Here is an 18,478-nt window from a genome sequence, read left to right as displayed (position 1 = left end):
CCCCATTACATCACCGTCACACTGCAAAACGAACACAAACTGAATTCTTATTGCATCCCGCCGCAACGCGCGGGCTCATCTACTAATGTGTGTGTGTGTATAACCGTTGATGAAACGATCATATAGTCGTTATAGAACGATTATAAATTTTCAACTATAAATAACCAATTATCAATCTCAATTCTTTCACAAATACAACAATTTTCTTCTCGGGAATACTCAAGATAATATTTTGAAAGATGATTCACCCAGTTTTGATGTTAACTATCATAATGCTGATAATCTTATTGTTCTTAATTTATAATCTCCCACCTAAGGAGTTTAATCTTTTCTTTTTCCTTTATCTATTTATAGCTCTACCTTTGTATTTTCTTTCAATTTTAATAAGCATGTAGTCATAATATTTATCTTATTTGTTTTTAGAAATAAAATGGAAAACATCGCAAAACTTGACTTTCCGGCTCTTAATATCACCGGAGATAATTATATGTCGTGGACAACACATGTTAAACGTCATCTCAAATCAATGGGTGTTTTGAATACGCTAACGGAGGGAAATAATTGTGAGAAACAAGACAAGGCAAAAGTCGATGTCTTCCTCCACAAACACATTGACGAGATGTTACAATTTGAGTATTCAAATTGATACTCAAATTGTGAGGACCCATACGTTTTGTGGGAAGATTTAAAAAGCAGATTTGATCATCAAAGGGAAGTTCTACTTTCCACTGCTAGAGATGAATGGAACAATCTCAGGTTCCAAGATTCAAAAAAGTAAATGAGTACACCTTTGCTTTGTTCAGAATATGCTCAACGCTCCGATTTTCTACTAATAATTATACTAAAAAAAGTGGGTACGAGACCATGGTCGTGGCCATTTTGATAAAAGTTATTCTAATGGTCGAAACCATCCATTCAAAGGTAATAATAATTACCGAGGTAATTTTCATGGTCGTGGACGTGGTCGTGGCCGTGGCCGAAATCAAAGAACCACCAATTACCATGCTTCACAAAATAACAATTCCAACCAACACAATAAATGGAATAAAACCGATAGGTCCGATAACAATGGCACTTCTTGTTTTAGATGTGGAAGTACAAACCACTGGTAAAAGGCTTGTCGCATAGCTCCACATCTATGTGAACTATACCAAACCTCTCTCAAAGGAAAAGAGAAAGAAGTGAACCATGTGGATAACTTTGATGATCTCAATGCTGAGCTGAGCATTGCAGACTTTGATGTGGAACTCTGAAAGACGACACTAATTATATACAATAATTAAGTGTGTTTCTTATTATCTTTAAATCTGTGTTTTCCTTCATGTACTGTTGTCTTACAATTAAATAAAGTTCTTATTAAAATATCGTAATGTCTTTCTTATACACTTATTATTTTTCGTAATATTTTTAAGATTTAAAATGAAAATCACTGGAGCACAAGATCAAACAAATGAAGAACATATATGTATAGCGGATAGTGGAGTCACGCATACTATACTTAGATCTAAAAAATATTTTTATGAATTGAAACCAACAAAAGGGATGATTAATACAATATCAGGTCCTACAAACTTGATAGAAGGAGTGAGAACAGATAATTTAGCATTACCAAATGGTACAAAGCTCAAAATAGAAAATGCTTTATTTTTCCCAAAATCAGCAAGAAATTTGTTGAGTTTCAAAAACATATATCATAATGGATATAATACTCAGTCAAGGACTGTTAGTAATGAAAAATATTTGCATATCATAAATAAAGATCAGATTTTGGAAAAACTGTCAATGCTCCATTCTGGTTTCCATTATACATATATAAATGTGCCTCAAGCACATATAATAATCAAAGAAAATTATTGTGATTCTAGTACCATAAACTTATGACATGACAGATTAGGTCATCCAGGATCCACAAGGATGAAAAGGATCATTGAAAATACACATGGACATCCATTGAAAGGTCAAAAGATCCACAAAATAGATAAAATGTCTCAATGTACATCTTGTTCTCTTGGCAAATTAATTACAAGGCCTTCGCCATTAAAAGTTGATAAAGAATCACCAATGTTTCTTGAAAGAATTCAATGTGACATATGTGGACCAATTCATCCACCATGTGGACCATTTAGATAATTTATGGTCTTAATAGACGCATCCAGCAGATGGTCTTACGTCTCTTTATTATTGTCTCGTAATGTCGCTTTTGCGAAATTTCTAGCTCAAATTATCAAATTACGTGCACATTTTCTCGATTATACCATTAAAAGAGTAAGACTTGATAATGCGGGAGAATTTACATCGCATGATTTTGATGATTATCGCATGTCTTTGGGGATTGTTGTTGAACACCATGTTGCTCACGTACACACACAAAACGGTTTAGCCGAGTCGTTGATCAAACGCCTACAGCTAATAGCTAAGCCATTAATAATGAGGACCAAACTCCCTGTGTCTAACTGGGGTCATGCAATTATGCATGCTGGATCATTAATTCGTGTGAGACCAAGTGCAAATCATAAATACTCTCCCACACAATTTGTTTCCAGAAATGAGCCAAACATCTCCCACCTTAGAATTTTTGGGTGTGTTGTGTATGTTTCTATTGCACCACCACAACGCACAAAATGGGTCCTCAAAGAAGGTTGGGAGTGTATGTTGGATATGAAACGTCTTCCATCATAAGATACCTTGAACCTTTAATATGTGATGTATTTACAGCACGTTTTGCTGATTGTCATTTTAACGAGACAATATTCCCGGCATTAGGGGAGAAATGAAAAGGCAAGAAAGAGATATATTATGGTGTGTGCCATCATTTTTACACCTAGACCCAAGGTCTAAACAAAGTGAGACGGAGGTTCAAAAAATAATACATCTACAAGAAAATGCCAACCAGCTACGTGATGCATTTACTAATATAAACAGGGTCGCTAATCTCATATACAAGCTGCTAATGCTCCAGCTCGAGTTGAGGTTCCAAGTAAGCAAAACCATAATAATGCACCTCATGAATCCCAAAAACGTTTAAAATGTGGGAGGCCAATCGGTTCAAAGGATAAAAATCCACGAAAAAGAAAAGCCTCTGAAAAGGATACTGACCCTAATGAAGGAATGAACGGCAGAAACTTCCCTCGGGAAGAAGTAAATGATATAACCTTCCCTCAAGAAGAAATAAATGATTTCAATAAAGAGTTTTCAATCAACTATGGTCAAACATATATAATGTGGGATCGAGATGAAATGAAAAATATTGTTGATGTATTTTCTTATTCCATGGCAAGTGACATCATGGAAGAAAATGATGATCCTGATTCAAAATTTGTAGATGATTGTCAAAATCGACAAGATTGGAACAAATGGAAAGATGCCATGCAAGCTGAATTAAACTCACTAAAAAATCAAAAGGTTTTTGGACCTATTGTCATTACACCAAAGTCAATAAGGCCTGTAGGATATAAATGGGTTTTTGTGAGAAAACGAAATTAGAAAAATGAAGTTACAAGATATAAAGCAAGACTTGTAGTTCAAGGTTTTTCTCAAAGGCCGGGAATTGACTATGAAGAAACATATTCTTCTATTATGGATGCTATTACGTTTAGATATTTAATCAGCTTAGCAGTTTCTAAAAATTTAGAAATGCGTTTTATGGATGTTGTTACAGCTTACCTGTATGGATCACTTGATAGTGACATCTATATGAAAACTCCAGAAGGTTTTAAAATGCCTAAAGCATTAGGCTCAAAACCCAAAGAAGTGTGTTCGATCAAATTACAAAGATCTTTATATGGGTAGAAACAATCTAGAAGGATGTGGTACAACCGTCTGAGTGATTATTTGATAAGCAAAGGATACACAAATAATCTTATTTGTCTATGCGTCTTCATTAAGAAGTCACCATCAGGATATGTGATCATAGTTGTGTATGTTGATGATCTAAATATAACTGGGACGCAAAATGAAATTAATGAAGCAATTGCTCTTTTAAAGAAAGAATTCAAAATGAAAGACCTTGGAAAAACCAAATATTGTCTTGGTTTGCAGATTGAGCATATGCATAATGGGATACTTTCGCATCAGTCAACTTATACTGAGAAACTCTTAAAGCGTTTCATTATGGACAAAGCAAATCCTTTAAGCACCCCGATATATCAGTATTGTCACACCCCGATCGTGATGGCGGAATAATCGAGGCGCGGCGACTAAGTCGTGATTGTTGAGCACAATAGTATAAAAGTCTAAATGCTTAAACATAACCAAAATGTCAAATATTACACCATCCAGGTAACATGAAACAAACTGTTTTAATACAAAATATCAAGTTTCCAAACAACTCCTAGACTAGCCTTCATCTCTCTAAGGCCTCTAAACTTGCTAGGGATTTCTTGCTGCATTATTTCCTGAAAACATGTAACAAACTGTCAACTACATAAAGTAGATGAGTGAATTCATAGGTTTAAAGAAAAAGAGTTTATACACAAACATACTAGTATAGGTTGTAGGGGTTTATATATAGGGTGTACCTGCGGCTAACCCACCACTCCTACAACTTATACTACTATGTTTGGATATAATACCCGGTTTTAAGATGGTTTGTAAGAAAAGGTCTCTTGGTTTTCCCAAAGAGGTTTTTGTAGTAAGTAAAACGTGAAATGTTCTCCTGGACTCTCAGCGGGCTTATTATTCTCCCATTAGAGTCGTTTGTGATAAGATTACTCAAAGATTTGTGGTCTCCCAACGGTACATGTAGCACATAGCAGTTAAGCATAAATAAGGACATATAGATTTGAGCATGCTAAGTTTACTAGATAAACCAACACCAAGATCCCACTGTTTACTAGTATCCAAGATGATGGTGAATAAATGATGATGATGATGAATGATGATGAAACCCAATGATCACACAAGACTTGATTGAACCCACGCAAGACTTAAACCAAGACTACCTCGTTCTTGTCATCCAGGACTCAGCTAGGTTCTACCGAGAGTAGGATAGACTCCCCAAAGAATCCTGGGTTCCCTTGGTCCCTACCAAGACTAGTATAGGTCCTCAAGAGTTATGGATTTCACCGAGACTAGTATGAAATCCCATGAGTTACGAGTGCCACCGAGAATAGAATGCCACTCATGGTCGCGAGTTCTACCGAGAGTAGAATAGACTCTCGCGTCCAATTCAACTCATGATGCTTTGATCTCTAGATTTCCATGCTGACACAATGACTATGATGATATGAATATGATTCCCATTCCCATGATGTCAATGTTCATAGAATTTCCCATACTCATTGATTTCCGATGTTCTTAGATCTCCATAGGTTGATGGGTTTTCCCCATGTTCATAGATTTCCAAAGTTTATAGATTCTTAAAAAGCTTGTGGATTTCCGCACGTGTGTAGAAATCCAAAAGTTTATAGTTTAAAGAGTGTTTGCATAAATGATTTTATCCAAACGTGTAAAGTTACCATGTTTCCACCCCATAGTTTTGAAAAGCTTAAATAGGGGCTATGAACTCACCTTGATCTCGGGTTAGGATGGTGCTACAATAGATCTCCTTAGCCTAGAGTTGAACATATATATAAGGTTAACAACGTGCTATAAGTCTAAGAAAACGAGCTTACGCGGCCTCGAGCAAAAACTGGGTTTTAAAGACGAAAACAGCTTGGTTCTGGCTTGATTCGATCGAATAGGAACACGTTCGATCGAATAGACACACATTCGGTCGAATCTGAGGCACACTCGATCGAACTAGAAACACATTTGGTCGAACCAGTTGGAAAACTCGTTCGGTCGAACATGGAACTTGTTCGATCGAATAGACACTCGTTCGATCGAATACGAAACTCATTCGGTCGAATGAGTTGGAGACCATTCGGTTGCTTTCCTATTCGATCGACTGGACTGATTCGATCGACTGGTTCGATCGAATGAGTCTGATTCGACTCCTTCAAGCTGGGCGACGGAGAAACCTACGGGTTTTTCAGATTTTCCAGATTTTTGACCCAAAATCGAAGTTTTTGACATGGAAATGCTCGGGATTGAAAGGGCTATCGATTCCTAGTGATTTTAAACACAAAAGCCTGCATTTTGACACCAAAACAAGACGGTTTTTGACCCGAAAACTCTAGAAACGAAAATGGGTGTTTTTGCTCGATTTGAGGCCGAAAATGGTTATGAAAATGGATGATTTTCAAGAAGATCTTACCAAGAATAATAACAAACAGATTTGTGGACTCGGATTTGAAGTTTGAAGACTTTCTCTCTCTAGTTTCTCTCTCTAGAATGAGAGTGTTTGGGTGGGAAGTGTTGGTGGAAATGAAAGAGATGGTGTAAGAATACTTGATTTTCCGCTTAAATACTCGGGTGACTCGGGTTCGGGTTTAGGCTACCGACGGGTCAAGACTAGTCGAGTTCATAAGTTTTTAAACAAACTAAAACTTTTTCAGCAAAACTTTTATAAAACCATTTTCCGAATAATTATTTGAAATCTTTTTAAATAAGAAGATTTAATTTTTCGAAAGCATTAAAAATTAATATTTTTCAGGCGTAAATGTCGTTTTATAAAATAAACATTTTAAATGATAAAAGCAGATTTTTCCAATGATATGGGTTCCGAACTTATCGTCCAGAATCCCAAAGTCTATAGTTTCCGATGATTTCACGATCCTAGTTTACCAATCGAATTTCAGGGCGTTACATCCTCCCCAATTTAGAGGAATTTCGTCCCGAAATTTAGAACATAGTATAGTTGATGCAATGATGTTTTAGATTAAATGATCCCATGATGACCACTATGCGCCACTACCCCTAATATTCGTCTTGGATACCACCCAAATCAAGTTGAAGGGGTTTATATATAGGGTGTACCAGCGGCTAACCCACCACTCCCTCAACTCCACTTGGGTGTTTCTTTCGACTCCTATTAGTTCAATGACACACAGGACGACACACTATTTTCCACTACAAGGCATCACCTTCAAGCTTTACATCAGACATATTCATTTCGGATTGAAGGGGTTTATATATAGGGTGTACCAGCGGCTAACCCACCACTCCTTCAATCTCCAATGGATAATTCCCTCAATAACTCTTGAATTTAACGCCTCACAGCTGCCACGCTAACTATGAGTCCCTAATTCCAAGTCTCGCTTCAGACATAATCAACTTGTGCCGAAGGGGTTTATGTATAGGGTGTACCAGCGGCTAACCCACCACTCCTTCAACATTCATTGATTAATTCCCTACACGAAGCTTGAGTTCACGACTCATAGTTACACAATAGCATATTGTTTATACACGTATACACCTGTGAACTTGATGTAATTATATTCCGGACTATAATTACGAGTTCACCTTGTATCAATGTATAAACTCCATTGTGTGCGGCTAGAAAAATCGACACGACACCACACACACACACACAACCATGCTTCATGAATGCTAGAATGATGACAAATTTTGGCTCAATGATACATAGTTTACCCCAATGTTTACATGATTAAGTATGCACAACTTGTGTTTTCCAGCACGAGTCATGGGTAGTCAAATTTGGTGTTATGCAAATAAGAGAATATTTATAAGCAAATAGGAACAACATGATACTTCATTGATTGATATTGGTCCCTGATTACATGATTACGATTACATAGACTCCAAGATTTCTAGAATTACAAAGATGATGACTATGCGAACAGATGAGGGTATTCCTCCTTCATCTTATCCTCTCGCTCCCATGTGAACTCGGGTCCACGATGGTTGTTCCAACGTACCTTGACTATGGGTATCCGGCTTCGCTTAGTCCTTTTGACTTCTCGATCTAGGATCTCGACAGGTTCCTCAACAAAGTGTAGTTTGTCGTCGATGTGAACCGTGTCGATCGGGATTTGAGCGGTCTCGTCAACGAGGCACTTTTTGAGTTGCGACACATGAAAAACGTTGTGAACACGGCTGAGTTCTGGAGGCAATTCCAAGCGATAGGCTACGGGTCCGACCTTTTCGATGATCTTGAAAGGTCCTACGTACCTTGGAGCAAACTTTCCCTTTTTCCCGAAGCGAACAATGCCCTTCCAGGGGGAAACTTTGAGCATTACGTGATCGCCTATTTGGAACTCCAGAGGTTTGCGGCGTTTGTCAGCGTAATACTTGTGTCGACAGCGGGCGTCCTTAAGTCTTTGCTGAATGATGGCGATCCTGTCAGTGGTTTCCTGTATCAGTTCCGGGCCGAGGATTTGAGAATCTCCGGTCTCGGACCAACACAGTGGAGAACGACATTTCCTGCCATAGAGTGCCTCGAATGGTGCGCATTTGATGGTAGCATGATAGCTGTTATTGTATGAGAACTCTGCAAGAGGAAGGTGAGTCTCCCAGCTACTACCGAATTCAAGGATACAGGCTCTGAGCATATCCTCCAGGGTTTGTATGGTCCTTTCGCTCTGTCCGTCCGTTTCAGGATGATAGGCAGAGCTAAGTTTCACACTTGTCCCAAAGGCTTTCTGAAATGACTTCCAGAACCTTGACGCAAAAGAGGGGTCACGGTCAGACGTGATGCCCTTAGGCACACCGTGACGGGTTACGATCTCACGAATGTAAATCCGCGCCAGCTTCTCCGTAGTGTAGTCCTCGCGGACAGGGAGAAAGTGGGCAGACTTGGTCAAGTAATCCACGATAACCCAAATCGTGTCTTAACCGCTGGGTGTCCGCGGGAGTTTGGTAATGAAGTCCATAGCGACTTCGTCCCACTTCCACTGCGGTATGATCGGTTTTTGTAACAGGCCAGATGGTCTCTGATGTTCAGTCTTGATCCGCGAGCATGTTAGACACCTACCGACGTACAAAGCTATGACTTTCTTCATACCCGGCCACCAGAAGTGAGACTTGAGATTCTGATACATTTTATCACTGCCCGGGTGAATAGAGTATCTGGATTTGTGCGCTTCATTCAGGATAAGTTCTCGAAGTGGTTCAGATTTTGGAATCCACATGCGATTTAAGTAGTAAAGTATACCATCAGACTTGGTTTCAAACTTCCGTTCGGCACCGCAAGATAGCATATTTTTGAGATCACCACCAGCAATCGCTTGCTTTTGAGCTTCAAGAACCAAGGAGGGAAGATTGGACTGAATACGGATCGCATGCAACTGGGTCCTTTCCTTGCGACTTAACGCGTCAGCCACTACGTTAGCCTTTCCAGGGTGGTAGCGGATTTCGCAGTCGTAGTCACTTAGGAGTTCAACCCATCGACGTTGTCGCATGTTTAGCTCCCTTTGGTTGAGGATGTGTTGTAGGCTCTTGTGGTCGGTGAAGATGACACATTTCGTACCGTATAGGTAGTGTCTCCATATTTTTAAGGCAAAGACCACAGCACCCAATTCCAAGTCGTGGGTGACATAAATCCTCTCATGACTCTTGAGTTGGCGCGAGGCATAAGCGATGACCTTACCGCGTTGCATTAAGACGCAGCCTAGACCTTGGCTCGAGGCGTCGCAATAAACAACAAAATCATCGTTACCCTCAGGAAGTGACAGGATTGGTGCATGACAGAGTTTATGTTTCAATGTTTGGAAAGCCTCTTCTTGCTCTTGGTTCCAAATGAATGGTTCCCCTTTTTGAGTTAACATTGTGAGAGGCAATACGATCTTTGAAAAGTTCGAGATGAATCGACGGTAGTACCCAGCTAAACCAAGAAATGAACGAATTTCGGTTGGCGTTGTAGGCGCTCCCCAATTTTTGATGGCTTCAATCTTGGCAGGGTCGACATGAATGCCTTCCTTGTTAATGATGTGACCTAAGAATTGAACTTCCCTTAGCCAGAATTCGCATTTGGAGAATTTGGCGTAGAGTTGCTCTTTCCTCAGCAGATCCAAGGTAAGCCTGAGATGAAGCTCATGGTCGGCTTTAGAGCGGGAATAAACGAGAATATCGTCAATGAAGACGATAACAAACTGGTCCAGGTATGGACGACAAACGCGATTCATGAGATCCATGAACACCGCAGGGGCATTCGTCAAACCAAAAGGCATGACTAGGAACTCGTAGTGTCCATAACGAGTTCTGAAAGCGGTTTTCGCGATGTCGTCCTCCATGACGCGTACTTGGTGATAACCTGAGCGTAGGTCGATCTTGGAAAAGTAAGTGGCTCCTTGCAGCTGGTCGAAAAGATCGTCAATCCTTGGTAATGGATACCGATTCTTGATCGTGAGTTTGTTAAGCTCACGATAGTCTATGCACATCCGGAAAGATCCGTCCTTCTTCTTGACGAAGAGGACTGGAGCTCCCCATGGAGATGAACTAGGGCGAATAAAACCCTTGTCTAGTAGTTCCTGTAGCTGGCTCGATAATTCCTGCATTTCTGACGGAGCCAAACGATACTGAGATTTTGCCACGGGGGTTGCACCGGGAACTAATTCGATGTGGAATTCGACTTGTCGGCTAGGAGGTAGTCCGGGTAAGTCTTTAGGAAAAACGTCTGGAAATTCACGCACGACGGGGACATCAGAGAGCTTCTTCCCCAAAGATTTCTTGATGGAGACATGAGCTAGGAAGGCGAGACACTTCTTTCGAAGGCATCGCCGAGCTTTAAAGCAGGAGATTAATTTCAGACATCTGCCTGATCTTTCTCCTTGAATAATTATGGACTCGCCAGAAGAACAAGGAACGCGAATGAGCTTCTCAGCACACACCACTTCCGCGTGGTTGATGGACAACCAATCCATCCCAACAATTACATCGAAACTTCCTAATTGCATAGGGATGAGGTCAATGTTAAGAGACGTCTGATCAAACGTAAGCGTGCAATTGCGAACGATTTTGTTCACTTGGGTAGACTCTCCGTTTGCCATTTCGACAGAGAAAGCGGGGTCTAAGACAGTGGTTCCTAGATTAAGCAATGGGACCAACTCGCTAGAAATAAAACTCCTATCTGCACCCGTGTCAAATAGAATAGAAACCCAGAGATTGTTAAGGATGAACGTACCAGTAATGACGTCAGGATTTTGGCGAGCTTCAGCAGCGCCAATAGTAAAGGCTCGGCCTCGGGCCGGAGGAAGATTTGCAAGACGAGGACACCTGCTCCTGAAATGGTCCGTGGCTCCACACTCGAAACAGCTTCGAGTGTTGTTGGGTTGGGAACTGCTGCTCTGTATTGCCAGTTGATTACCTTGAAATCTGCAGCGTTCCGCTAGGTGCCCCAAACGTCCACAGTTCGTGCATTTCCAGCACGGGGTTCCGGCAGGGTGATGAAATTGGCAAGTGCCGCACTTGGGGTGAACCCCAGTGTACTCCCTCTTTGGCCTTCCAGAAGGGGTGGGAGCAGGAGCGACAGAGCTGATTGGGGTTGCGGGAGTAACCATCGCGTAACTGCTAGCCTTACGCTTTTTGATGCGGTTGATCTTTTTGGATGAGCCCTCAGCGGCCTTGCCCGTACCTTTGGCTAGGACCCCAGTCTTAACCTGGTCCTGGGTCAGTCGGGCAGCTAGTTCAATGGCCGCTTGTAGGGTTGATGGGTCAGCCCCGATAACGATTCCACGGACAGTGTCAGGTAGGCCATTGATGTAAAGCTCAATAGCCCGGGAGGGAGGGGTGACCAAGTGTGGTACGAGAAGGGAGAGCTCGTGAAAACGCTCCGTGTACCCTTGGTGATCAGCGCCCTTCATTTTGTGCACCCAAAACTCAGCTTCAAGTTTCTGCACCTCACTGCGAGGTACGAACTCGCGGGTAACCAAAGCTACAAATTCCGACCAAGTCATGGCCAAGGCAGCCTCACGCCCGCGGGTTCTTATCTCGTTGTTCCACCAGGTCAGCGCGCGTTTAGACAACATGCTTGCCGCGTGCGTGACTTTCAGTGTCTCAGGGCACGAGCTAATAACAAAGGCAGCCTCCATCTTTTCGATCCACTGGAGGAGACCAACGGTGCCTTCTGAACCGCTGAAGCTGGTGGGTTTGGTAGCCATGAAGTCCTTGTATGGCTTATTTGCTGGTTCATTTGCGTTCTGAGCTGGAATTTGGTTGGCCCCAGAGGTTCCTTCTTGCCTCAGCCCCTGGCTGATGGCTGTTACCATGCCTGGTAACACAGCCGCGATCTGCTGGGCTATAAGGTTGGCTAGATCAGCGGAGTCCAAGGGGGCGGGTGCACGTCTGGGAGGCATTCTTGACAAAACGAAAAAAAAAACGAGCGTTAGATAGAATCAATGACACGCCAAAGATTAAGAATAGAGGACATAGATTATACCAAGAACACAGAATGACATGGCTCAAGAGATTAACAGTTAATATGCAACACATAAGCACGCAGCACGTATATAAGTGTAGACATGTGATTGTGATGCATGAGCTATCTAGAGTCAAGGATCCTAGGTTATAGTCTAGGTCGGTTTCCTAATTCCCTATAACCACTGGCTCTGATACCAATCTGTCACACCCCGATCGTGATGGCGGAATAATCGAGGCGCGGCGACTAAGTCGTGATTGTTGAGCACAATAGTATAAAAGTCTAAATGCTTAAACATAACCAAAATGTCAAATATTACACCATCCAGGTAACATGAAACAAACTGTTTTAATACAAAATATCAAGTTTCCAAACAACTCCTAGACTAGCCTTCATCTCTCTAAGGCCTCTAAACTTGCTAGGGATTTCTTGCTGCATTATTTCCTGAAAACATGTAACAAACTGTCAACTACATAAAGTAGATGAGTGAATTCATAGGTTTAAAGAAAAAGAGTTTATACACAAACATACTAGTATAGGTTGTAGGGGTTTATATATAGGGTGTACCTGCGGCTAACCCACCACTCCTACAACTTATACTACTATGTTTGGATATAATACCCGGTTTTAAGATGGTTTGTAAGAAAAGGTCTCTTGGTTTTCCCAAAGAGGTTTTTGTAGTAAGTAAAACATGAAATGTTCTCCTGGACTCTCAGCGGGCTTATTATTCTCCCATTAGAGTCGTTTGTGATAAGATTACTCAAAGATTTGTGGTCTCCCAACGGTACATGTAGCACATAGCAGTTAAGCATAAATAAGGACATATAGATTTGAGCATGCTAAGTTTACTAGATAAACCAACACCAAGATCCCACTGTTTACTAGTATCCAAGATGATGGTGAATAAATGATGATGATGATGAATGATGATGAAACCCAATGATCACACAAGACTTGATTGAACCCACGCAAGACTTAAACCAAGACTACCTCGTTCTTGTCATCCAGGACTCAGCTAGGTTCTACCGAGAGTAGGATAGACTCCCCAAAGAATCCTGGGTTCCCTTGGTCCCTACCAAGACTAGTATAGGTCCTCAAGAGTTATGGATTTCACCGAGACTAGTATGAAATCCCATGAGTTACGAGTGCCACCGAGAATAGAATGCCACTCATGGTCGCGAGTTCTACCGAGAGTAGAATAGACTCTCGCGTCCAATTCAACTCATGATGCTTTGATCTCTAGATTTCCATGCTGACACAATGACTATGATGATATGAATATGATTCCCATTCCCATGATGTCAATGTTCATAGAATTTCCCATACTCATTGATTTCCGATGTTCTTAGATCTCCATAGGTTGATGGGTTTTCCCCATGTTCATAGATTTCCAAAGTTTATAGATTCTTAAAAAGCTTGTGGATTTCCGCACGTGTGTAGAAATCCAAAAGTTTATAGTTTAAAGAGTGTTTGCATAAATGATTTTATCCAAACGTGTAAAGTTACCATGTTTCCACCCCATAGTTTTGAAAAGCTTAAATAGGGGCTATGAACTCACCTTGATCTCGGGTTAGGATGGTGCTACAATAGATCTCCTTAGCCTAGAGTTGAACATATATATAAGGTTAACAACGTGCTATAAGTCTAAGAAAACGAGCTTACGCGGCCTCGAGCAAAAACTGGGTTTTAAAGACGAAAACAGCTTGGTTCTGGCTTGATTCGATCGAATAGGAACACGTTCGATCGAATAGACACACATTCGGTCGAATCTGAGGCACACTCGATCGAACTAGAAACACATTTGGTCGAACCAGTTGGAAAACTCGTTCGGTCGAACATGGAACTTGTTCGATCGAATAGATACTCGTTCGATCGAATACGAAACTCATTCGGTCGAATGAGTTGGAGACCATTCGGTTGCTTTCCTATTCGATCGACTGGACTGATTCGATCGACTGGTTCGATCGAATGAGTCTGATTCGACTCCTTCAAGCTGGGCGACGGAGAAACCTACGGGTTTTTCAGATTTTCCAGATTTTTGACCCAAAATCGAAGTTTTTGACATGGAAATGCTCGGGATTGAAAGGGCTATCGATTCCTAGTGATTTTAAACACAAAAGCCTGCATTTTGACACCAAAACAAGACGGTTTTTGACCCGAAAACTCTAGAAACGAAAATGGGTGTTTTTGCTCGATTTGAGGCCGAAAATGGTTATGAAAATGGATGATTTTCAAGAAGATCTTACCAAGAATAATAACAAACAGATTTGTGGACTCGGATTTGAAGTTTGAAGACTTTCTCTCTCTAGTTTCTCTCTCTAGAATGAGAGTGTTTGGGTGGGAAGTGTTGGTGGAAATGAAAGAGATGGTGTAAGAATACTTGATTTTCCGCTTAAATACTCGGGTGACTCGGGTTCGGGTTTAGGCTACCGACGGGTCAAGACTAGTCGAGTTCATAAGTTTTTAAACAAACTAAAACTTTTTCAGCAAAACTTTTATAAAACCATTTTCCGAATAATTATTTGAAATCTTTTTAAATAAGAAGATTTAATTTTTCGAAAGCATTAAAAATTAATATTTTTCAGGCGTAAATGTCGTTTTATAAAATAAACATTTTAAATGATAAAAGCAGATTTTTCCAATGATATGGGTTCCGAACTTATCGTCCAGAATCCCAAAGTCTATAGTTTCCGATGATTTCACGATCCTAGTTTACCAATCGAATTTCAGGGCGTTACAAGTATGATCCATTTCGCCCTTGCGAAGATAATGAAAAGATTCTTGGTCCAGAAGTACCATACCTCAGTGCAATTGGAGCACTTATGTACCTTACTAACTGTACAAGACCTGACATTTCTTTCGCAGTTAATTTATTAGCAAGATTCAGTTCACCCCCCACTAAGAGACATTGGAATGGCATTGAACATATTTTTCGATATCTAAAAGGAACTGTTGATTTAGGTTTATTTTATCCTAATGATTCAAAATAAGGGTTAGTTGGTTATGCAGATGCAGGATATGATCCCCATAAAGAAAAATCTCAAACTGGATAGATATTTAAGAATGGAGTAACTACGATTTCATGGCGTTCTCAGAAACAAACACTCATTGCAACATCTTCAAATCATGCTGAAGTCATTGCATTGCATGAAACTTCAAGTGAATGCGTATGGTTAAGATCTATGCCACGACACATATTGACTTCTTGTGGACTAGATAAAGATCGAATTCCAAATCCTATCTATGAAGATAATGTAGCTTGTGTCTCACAAATGAAGGAGGGGTATATCAAAAGTGACAGAACAAAGCATATACCACCAAGATACTTTGAGTATACTTGGGACCTTATTAAATACAATCAGGTTGAGATGACATATGTCCAACCCAGCAACAACTCAGCTGATCTTTTCACAAAAGCACTTACCACATCAACATTCCGGAAACACGTTCATGATATTGGCATGAGACACGTACGAAAAACGTAATGACATACAACTTGAGGGGGAGCTATATACTGCACTCCTTTTACCTTAGCTAAAGTATTTCCCACTAGGTTTTATTTAGCAAGGTTTTTAATGAGGCGGTAATTCAAGATCCCGAAGTTTGAAAATGTGTCATCCAAGAGGGAGTGTTATAAACGTGTAGGTAAAAAATATCCATGTGATTGATGCAAATTTTCAACACCAATTATATATGTATGTCTCCTAAATAGTAATTCTAATAGTATATATATATTTAACTCATGTAACATAAGAAGATGCAAATCGACAAAGTTACTGATTTGTCTATTTTCCTTTTCTCGTTTCTTTGTTATCTTCAAGCTCACATATTACTTTAATAATCTTGTTATAATTAGGGATAATATTATAACATTTTGTAATTAAAACCTACTTTGTATTTCAGTTTGACAAAATGGCAAAACTAGCCCTTTATGCTTGAACGTTTTTTCAATGGACGTCCTTTAGCAAACTTGATAACACAAAACATGCTTTATATTTAAAAAACTCCATCATGTTTTGTTCTTTAACCCTAACCCAGTTAGAATATTCCATTAAACCTGGACATGTGCAAGACACATGAGGGTATTTTTGTAACTTTACATGTTTATTTAATAACTAAAAATCCCACACTCTCTCTCCCTATCTCTTCTCTGTCTCTCCACTATGTCTCTCCCAGCCAACATCACCTTCACCTACCACCACCACTTGCCACCGTCACCACCAACACCACCACCAGGGTAGGCACGAAAGAAGCCCCTTTTGGCGGCTTTCGATGACAGCAGAGGGAACCCCTCCCGTTTTCCGATGATAGCAGAGGGAGCCCCTCCCGTTTTCTAACGACCAAAAGAAGCCCCCTTTGGCGGCGATTGATGGTGATTTTAGTAGCAGGCGATGATTGAAGTCCAATAAGAGCATAAACATAACGAATAAAGGAATGGTAAGTGTACCAAAACCTCGATTAGGGTTCTGCTTTTCAGATCTTAACGGTGTGGTGGTTTGGTTCACCGAAAACCCTAATTTTATCCTATTTCATCCATAATTTTGCTGGAAACCCTAGATTAGGGTCCTACTATACGAAACCCCTAATTTCATCCATATAAGCTATTTGGAAACCCTAATTTTGAATCTTAGGTACATTGGTGTTATTGCGATTGTTTGGTGGTGTGGTGTGCCGGTGGTTGGTTGGTGTAGTGGTGTGGTAGGAGGAGGTTACAGTAGTGACCAATAGTTTAAGTTGTATGTGTCGGGTAGATTGTGAAGATGCCATGGTTGGTTTGGTGTGGTGGTGATAGTGGGTAGCTGACATCGATTAACTGTGGTGGAGGTCGGTAACAATGTAGCAGAAGATTGGGAGGGGGGGAGGGTAGAGGTGCACAAATCGGGTTTTTTCTAAAACTCGAGTTCATGTATGGAACCGTTTTCGGGTATGATCAGGTATTGAAAAATCGGGTATTGAGAGAAATCGGGTAGGGTTTGGGTAGGGTATTGAGGAGAAAAACTCAACCCTATGTACCCGGGTAGAGTATGATCGGGTTCAAATATTGGAACAGGGTATTAATACCCGGTTTTGAATTTGTAATTTTTTTATACATTTTTTAATTTGTTTAAAATTTAAATTTTCTTTGTAATTTATTAAAATAATTAAACTATATTACAATACCATAAATCCACTTAATTACAAATTATTTACTTAGTAATATGCATTTTACAAAAACTTTAACATAAAAGTTGTGAAGTAAACATAAATATATCTACTATAAAAACTCATGTATTATTTCGGGTATTATAAAATTGGTATCGGGTATAGGGTATGACAGGGTCCGGGTATTTACGGGTATAAATCGGGTACGGTTCCGGGTACGGGTATTGACCTCAAAATGCATACCCTATCAATACCCTACGGGTAGGGTCGGTTCCGGTTTCGGGTAAAATATACCCGGTTATAAAAAAAACCGGTTCCGAGTATTTTTTTTGGGTCCGGTTTCGAGTACGGGTTTTTTGTGCACTTCTAGGGGGGGAGAGATTATATATATATATATATATATATATATATATATATATATATATATGGTATGGTTAATGTAAAAAACAATATTTTTGTAAGAAGAATAAGAATAGATCTATGCCCTTGGATCTATGATCTAGTGGTTGAGATTGGTAGTTTCTAAATAATTGTATTGTTTCAAATTTACATTGTATAGTGTCATATTTAGGTGGTTTGTTTTATTTTAAAGCTTTTCTCACAATTCTCACAAAACACTTATTTTTTATTTGAACTCTTTTATATATATATATATAGTACTCCTTTTAGTTTCATTTATTAAATAAACATGTAAGTTACAAAAATACCCTCATGTGCCTTGCACATGTCCAGGTTTAACGAAAAATTTTAACTCGGTTAGGGTTAAATGACAAAATGTGAGTTTATAAAATAAATGATGTTTTCTGTTATTGAGTTACTAAAGGACATCCGTTGAAAACAAGTTCAAACATAAAGGACTAGTTTTTCCATTTTTTCTTTCAATTTTAGTTATTTTGTTCGAACCCAAATTAATGTAGTTTGATACATTTGAAAAAAAAAACTTGTTTATTAGTTAAAATTAAAAATTAGGAAAACCTGAATGACATATATAGATGTACGACTTTTGATTTTTTTTTTATCGGTTTACACGTTAAACATTTAGCTCATTACAAAATCAAGTAATCGAACCCAATAATAAAAAATTTAAACGGATGAACCCATCTTGTTAAAATTCAGGGTTTTCAATTTAGAACCGAAACT

This window comes from Bidens hawaiensis, unplaced genomic scaffold (assembly GCF_021521415.1).
Source record: "Bidens hawaiensis isolate Kalapana, Puna unplaced genomic scaffold, B.hawaiensis_p1.1 tig00001647_1, whole genome shotgun sequence".
In the NCBI taxonomy this organism is placed as follows: domain Eukaryota; kingdom Viridiplantae; phylum Streptophyta; class Magnoliopsida; order Asterales; family Asteraceae; genus Bidens; species Bidens hawaiensis.
Note: the sequence above shows the minus strand (reverse complement) of the source record.